Consider the following 7,042-nt stretch of genomic DNA (forward strand, 5'->3'; position numbering starts at 1 on the left):
GATACTGAGGGAGAGAGATACTGAGGAGAGATATACTGAGGGAGAGAGATACTGAGGAAGAGAGATACTGAGGGAGAGAGATACTGAGGGAGAGAGATACTGAGGAGAGATATACTGAGGGAGAGAGATACTGAGGAGAGAGATACTGAGGGAGATATACTGAGGGAGAGATACTGAGGGAGAGATATACGAGGAGAGAGATACTGAGGGAGAGATATACTGAGGGAGAGAGATACTGAGGGAGAGATACTGAGGGAGAGAGATACTGAGGGAGAGATATACTGAGGGAGAGAGATACTGAGGGAGAGATATACTGAGGGAGAGAGATACTGAGGGAGAGAGATACTGAGGGAGAGATATACTGAGGGAGAGAGATACTGAGGAGAGATATACTGAGGGAGAGAGATACTGAGGGAGAGAGATACTGAGAGAGAGATATACTGAGGAGAGATACTGAGGGAGAGATATACTGAGGGAGAGATACTGAGGAGAGAGATACTGAGGGAGAGATATACGAGGGAGAGAGATACTGAGGGAGAGATATACTGAGGGAGAGAGATACTGAGGAGAGAGATACTGAGAGAGAGAGATACTGAGGGAGAGAGATACTGAGGGAGAGATATAACAGGAGAGATATACTGAGGAGAGAGAGATACTGAGGGAGAGAGATACTGAGGAGAGATATACTGAGGAGAGAGATACTGAGGGACATTATATAAGGACGCCAAGGGAGAGCTTCAGGAAAGAGGAGGAAGAGGAGGAGGAGGAGGAGGAGGTGGAGGCTTAAGGAAGAGGAGAGGAAGAGGAGGAAGGGTAAGATAATGAAGAAGACGAAGAAAAAGAGGAGGAAGAGGAGGAGGAAGAGGAGGAAAGGTAATAATGAAGAAGAGGAGGAAGAGGAGGAAGGGAAGATAATGAAGAAGACGAAGAAAAGAGGAGGAAGAGGAGGAGGAAGAGGAGGAAGGGTAAGATAATGAAGAAGACGAAGAAAAAGAGGAGGAAGAGGAGGAGTAGGAGGAGGAGGAAGAGGAAGATAATGAAGAAGAGGAAGAAAAGAGGAGGAAAGAGGAGGAGGAAGAGGAGAAGGGTAAGATAATGAAGAAGACGAAGAAAAGAGGAGAGGAAGAGGAGGAGGAAGAGGAGGAAGGGTAAGATAATGAAGAAGACGAGAAAGAGGAGGAAGAGGAGGAAGAAGAGGAGGAAGGGTAAGATAATGAAGAAGAAGAAGAAAAAGAGGAGGAAGAGGAGGAGGAAGAGGAGGAAGGGTAAGATAATGAAGAAGACGAAGAAAAGAGGAGGAAGAGGAGGAGGAAGAGGAGGAAGGGTAAGATAATGAAGAAGACGAAGAAAAAGAGGAGGAAGAGGAAGAGGAAGAGGAGGAAGGGGTAAGATAATGAAGAAGATGAGGAAAAAGAGGAGGAAGAGGAGGAGAAGAGGAGGAAGGTAAGATAATGAAGAAGACGAAGAAAAGAGGGAGGAAGAGGAGGAGGAAGAGGAGGAAGGGTAAGATAATGAAGAAGACGAAAGAAAAGAGGAGGAAGAGGAGGAGGAAGAGGAGGAAGGGTAAGATAATGAAGAAGACGAAGAAAAAAGAGGAGAGAGGAGAGAAGAGAGAAGGTAAGATAATGAAGAAGAGGAGGAAGAGGAGGGAGGAAGAGGAGGAGGAAGAGGAGGAAGGTAAGATAATAAAGAAGACGAAGAAAAAAGAGGAGAAAAGAGGTCATGGCCTCATAGTATGCAGGAGCGAGGCCGCAGGAGGTCAACACTGGGAGGTTGGAGGGCAGCGATGACCCAAGCTGAGGGGTGGACGGTGCTAAAGCTGAGGAGGAGGGGTGAGGCTGGAGGGGTGAGGGGGTGAGGGGTGAGGGGGGTGGGGTGAGGGGAGGGTGAGAGGTGAGGGAGGTGGAGGGTGAGGGGAGCGTGTGAGTGGTGAGGGAGGAAGAGAGGTGAGGGAGTGTGTGAGGGTGAGGGGTGGGTGGAGAGGTGAGGGAGCGTGTGAGTGAGGAGGGGAGTGTGTTAGTGAGTGAGGGGAGGGTGGAGGGTGAGGGAGGAAGGAGAGGAGGGGAGGGAGAGGTGAGGGGAGCGTGAGAGGTGAGGGGATGTGAGAGATGAGGGAGGAAGTGAGAGGTGAGGGAGCGTGAGAGATGAGGGAAGACTGTGAGGAGGGGAGGGTGGAGAGATGAGGGGAGGAAGTGAGAGGTGAGGGGAGCGTGAGAGGTGAGGGAGGGCGAGGGGAAGACCAAGAGGAGGTGAGAGATAAATGATGGACCGTAGTGCTTGCAAGTATCTCTCACTACATCCCCTCGATATTAAACAAAGTTCCAATACTATAATCACCCGGTAGGAGTATTATACAACCCAGTGAATAAAGTCTTTAGAAAAAAAATAAAAAAAATATAACATTAATCCATTTACTACAAAAAACGTTAATTAAACCAAAATAAAAAAAATAAAATCAATAAAATCATACCCGCTTCATTATGGTATTTTTAATTTATCATTTTATTTTTTTGTTTATATCATTAATGAAACGAATAAATACTAGACTGATTTAATATATAATTGGTGTAAACAATTTCTCGTGTAATAGGTAAACAATATAATTTAGATGGTGGTTTGTTTATAATAATTCTGATAATAGTAACAGTCAAGTTTAACTAATAGGAGACTATTTGTTTAAGACTATTCATGCTACTATTAACTATTACTAAAGGGGAGAGACCTTTAACTGAACAATACACTAGCGTAGATACTAGTCGTTTTGAACTATTTATAACATAACTAATAGATGAGCTATTTAATAGAGGTATTTTATTTTAACTATAAACTAGAATGTATTACCACTAGTTCTCTCTTCTTCTTCCCCTTCCTTCCTCCCTCCTTCTCCTCCTCCACCTCCTCCTACTCCCTCCTCCTCCTCCACCTCCTCCTCCCTTCCCACCTCTCCTCCTCTTCCTCCTCCTCCCATCTCCTCCTCCTCCTCCTCCTCCTCCACCTTCTTTCCTCCTCCACCTCTTCCTCCTCCACCTCTTCCTCCTCTCTGCTTTAAAGGCGGCAAAATCTCTGCGGAAATTCTAAAATAGATCGCTAAAGGAGAGATATCGTAAGACACTATAACGCAATACCTGTATAACGTAAAGGCAGGTGTAACAGGCGTAGAGATACGTCTAAACAACAAACTTACGATCCCTTGAGAATCTGTCTATCGTAGTTTGAGTTATTTAGTTAGATTTAAGGGAAAATTTTAACTTACGATCCCTTGAGAATTTACTTTTATGTCGTATTTTAATTGAGATATGTTTTATATTCCAGTAAGTAAACACGATTAACCCCTAACAAGCTTGACTTATTGCTAACTACCATAACGACTCATTGCTAATTACCATAACGACTCATTACTAACTATCATAACGACTCATTACTAACTACCATAACAACTCATTGCTAACTACCATAACAACTCATTACAACCTACCATAACAACTCATTACTAACTACCATAACAACTCATTACTAACTACCATAACAACTCATTACAACCTACCATAACAACTCATTACTAACTATCATAACGACTCATTACTAACTACCATAACAACTCATTGCTAACTACCATAACAACTCATTGCTAACTACCATAACAACTCATTGCTAACTACCATAACAACTCATTACAACCTACCATAACGACTCATTACTAACTACCATAACAACTCATTACAACCTACCATAACGACTCATTACGAACTACCATAACAACTCATTACTAACTACCATAACAACTCATTACTAACTACCATAACTAATTAGTAACTACCATAACTAATTATTAACTACCATAACGACTCATTTTGTGGCTATTAAAGCTAGAAATCGTTGTTCATTCCCTTTAAGGAGCCAGAGAAACACACACACACACACACACAAAGGGACTGGCCACATAATCCTTCAATCCTATATGAATCCTATACCTGGTGTGAGGGATAGAGGGAGGAGGGTGAGGGGGGAGATGAGGGGATGGGGGGGGGATGAGGGGGAAGGTGAGGGGGGTGGGGGAGGGTGAGGGACACCTGGGTGTATCAGTGCATAAATGTATCTTATTTAGTACACAACAACTTCCAGCATACATTAACTACCAACATACCGCACCTTAACTACCTCAGTAAGATAACTAAAACTACCCCCGTATAACCTACACCTTTATTGGCTGTGTACGATAACTTCAAGTGCTGAGACATTAAGGCGACACCCTGATCTTATGTACACAGCTGCCAGACGCATAAAATAGACAAACATTGACACAAGACTTTCCTGCGGCAGACGGCAAAAGGCAGTTGAGTTAAGAGCCTTTGGGAATTGGGTCGTCAGATAAACGAAAATAAGCACGTCAAAGATTTCCCCTGGACTGAAAATGTTAGATGGCGCCTAACTGGCTGAGTTTTGTCCACATAGATTCTTAAAAGGTTCGTAAGTTTCAATATTCTTCTAACTGGGTATAATGAGAATCTAACTGAATCTCTTTAAATGGCTTCGAAACACACTGGGATTCTATTATAATATAGTCTATCTTCTATCTTCAGACAGTTCTCACATCACAAAGCTAAGAGAATCAATTAACTTACGATATAATTGAAGAATCTATTATCATGTTAACACCTGGTCAATTTTGGCGCTATTTGGACTAATTAATTATCATGTACACGTTGTCACTTGTTGATCAGATCTTCCAAGTTTGGAGCATATACACGAGATAGTTGTGGTGTTATTTAAAAACCCTGACAAACATAGACAGACAGACAGACAGACAGACAGACAGACAGATGTAACCAAAAGCAGTACCCTACCCTGCTGTTATGGACCGGACAACAACAATAATAATAATAATAATAATAATAATAATAATAATAATAATAATAATAATAATAATAATAATAATAATAATAATAATAATAATAATAATAATAATAATAATAATAGTAATAATAATAATAATAATAATAATAATAAATCTTGAACACCTACTACGACAGAACATACGGATAACTCTGAACAAAAAAACGAATGGTATCAAAGAACATAGAACACAAAAACCCTTGGTGCCACCATCCCTGTACTTCTCACCATGTACAAGTCCTTTGTCAGTTCCTGTGTCGACTACGCCGCCCCTGCCCTCGTCAACATTAGTCGGACTGCTGTCAACCGTCTCGAAGTTATCCAGAGGAAAGCTGCTCGTATCATCCTTGGGGCTCCTCAGTGGACACGCTCTACTTCTCTATATACCGAACTTGGTCTTTCCCCCTTACAGGATCGTATCCAGGAGTTTTACCTAAAAACTGCCGTTTCCATTCTACGGGATCCTCGGGGCAACTATGTCCAAACCAACTTGACTCCTGCTGTCCGAGACCGACCTCCATCTAGAAGACAGTGGCGAGGGTCACTCATCCGAGCCCTTCAGGAACACGACCTCCTGCCTGATATTGTTGTCACCCCTGCTGTTGGTTCGTCTCCTTCTCCCTGGCTGGATTTTCAACCTGAAGTGATTGCCCTCGGTGGGTCCCGAAATCCCAGGTGAACCCTGTTATTCTCTGCAAATACCACCTCTCCAGGATCGCCCACTGGTCCCCAGGTAGGGTCGTCCTCTACACTGATGGTTCTGTTGACCCCGCTACAGGTAGGGCCGGGACTGGTGTCTACATCTCCCGTCCTGATGCCCCTGAGCCTATCAAACTGTCTCTCAGAGTTTCTGACGGGACATCCTCCACTCAGGCTGAACTAATAGCCCTCCTTGCTGCCCTTCTCGCTGAGGAAGAAGCAGGTGGTTTCTGCCCCTTGCTTGTCTGCTGCGATTCCAGGTTTGCTCTCGACGGGATCACATTTGGATCAGGGAAAAATAAGGACCTCATCCTCCGAATACGAGGGTTAACATCCACACTTCAGGATGCAGGCCGTCCTGTGACATTCCTATGGATACCCAGTTATGTCGGTATCTTGGGGAATGAGGTAGCAGATGGCCTTGCCAAGACTGGCTGCAACAAGGCCACGCCTGACTACGTTGTTCCTCGAACACTTTTACAGCTTAGGACCCAAATTCGCCGCAAACAGAGAGAAGCTCGGGAAGCAGCCATCCCCCTGGACTCCCCGCCCACCTGGTACGATGTCCTCCGTAAACTTCCTGACCTCTCGTACGTCTACGGGAAAGGGTCGCGGAAGGAGGACGTGATTGCTGCCCGTATCATCATTGGGTATGACTTTGCTTGGGAGATTGGTATCCCCGCATCCCCTGAGCAACGCTCTTGTGCATTATGCAGAAGACCTGACAGCCGCACCCTTATCCACTACCTCCTAAGATGTCTCCACACACAACGCTTCCGTGACGCCTGCTGGACCACCACCCCACCACCCCCTGACGGAGACACGATGATCCTCCCCATACTGGCCGGATATTTTGTAAATAACATTGATTATGTGTTAAAGGAATATCCTTCCTTCCTTAGGCTTTAGTAAGCCCCTTTATAATATTTATACTGTACAGTATATACTTGTCACACTTGCCAGATGCTTCTGGTGTTATTGTACAGGGGTACCTAGTGACAGCACTAGGATCCCGCTTCCTCTATCAAGGAATAAACAATTGAAATTGAAACTGAATACAACAAATTATGAATGCTGAAGATAATACACAGGCCTGTCATCACACCTCTGTCTCGACTATCAATATTATGTGTTGAAAAAAAATGCTTCTAACTTCACCTAAAAACTTTAAATTCAAGTTGGAGACAAAATATGGAACGAAAAAAAAAATTACCATCTGTTTATGATTCTGTTTGGCGAGGCTGGAGGGGAGAGATAAAAGCCAAGTGACTTTATTGACAAAACTTTGAGTAAGAATTAGAAAATGAAATATTTAAATTAAATCCACAACTCTTTAAAAAAACCCTGTAGATCTTCACTTTAATAACGTTAGCAAGATCTACACACAGAGTGAGTGAGTGAATACTGTTTCGGTACATAATAATGACAATTTGCTTATAACTTTGTGTCG

The sequence above is a fragment of the Homarus americanus genome, unplaced genomic scaffold (assembly GCF_018991925.1).
Source record: "Homarus americanus isolate GMGI-L3 unplaced genomic scaffold, GMGI_Hamer_2.0 scaffold4896, whole genome shotgun sequence".
In the NCBI taxonomy this organism is placed as follows: domain Eukaryota; kingdom Metazoa; phylum Arthropoda; class Malacostraca; order Decapoda; family Nephropidae; genus Homarus; species Homarus americanus.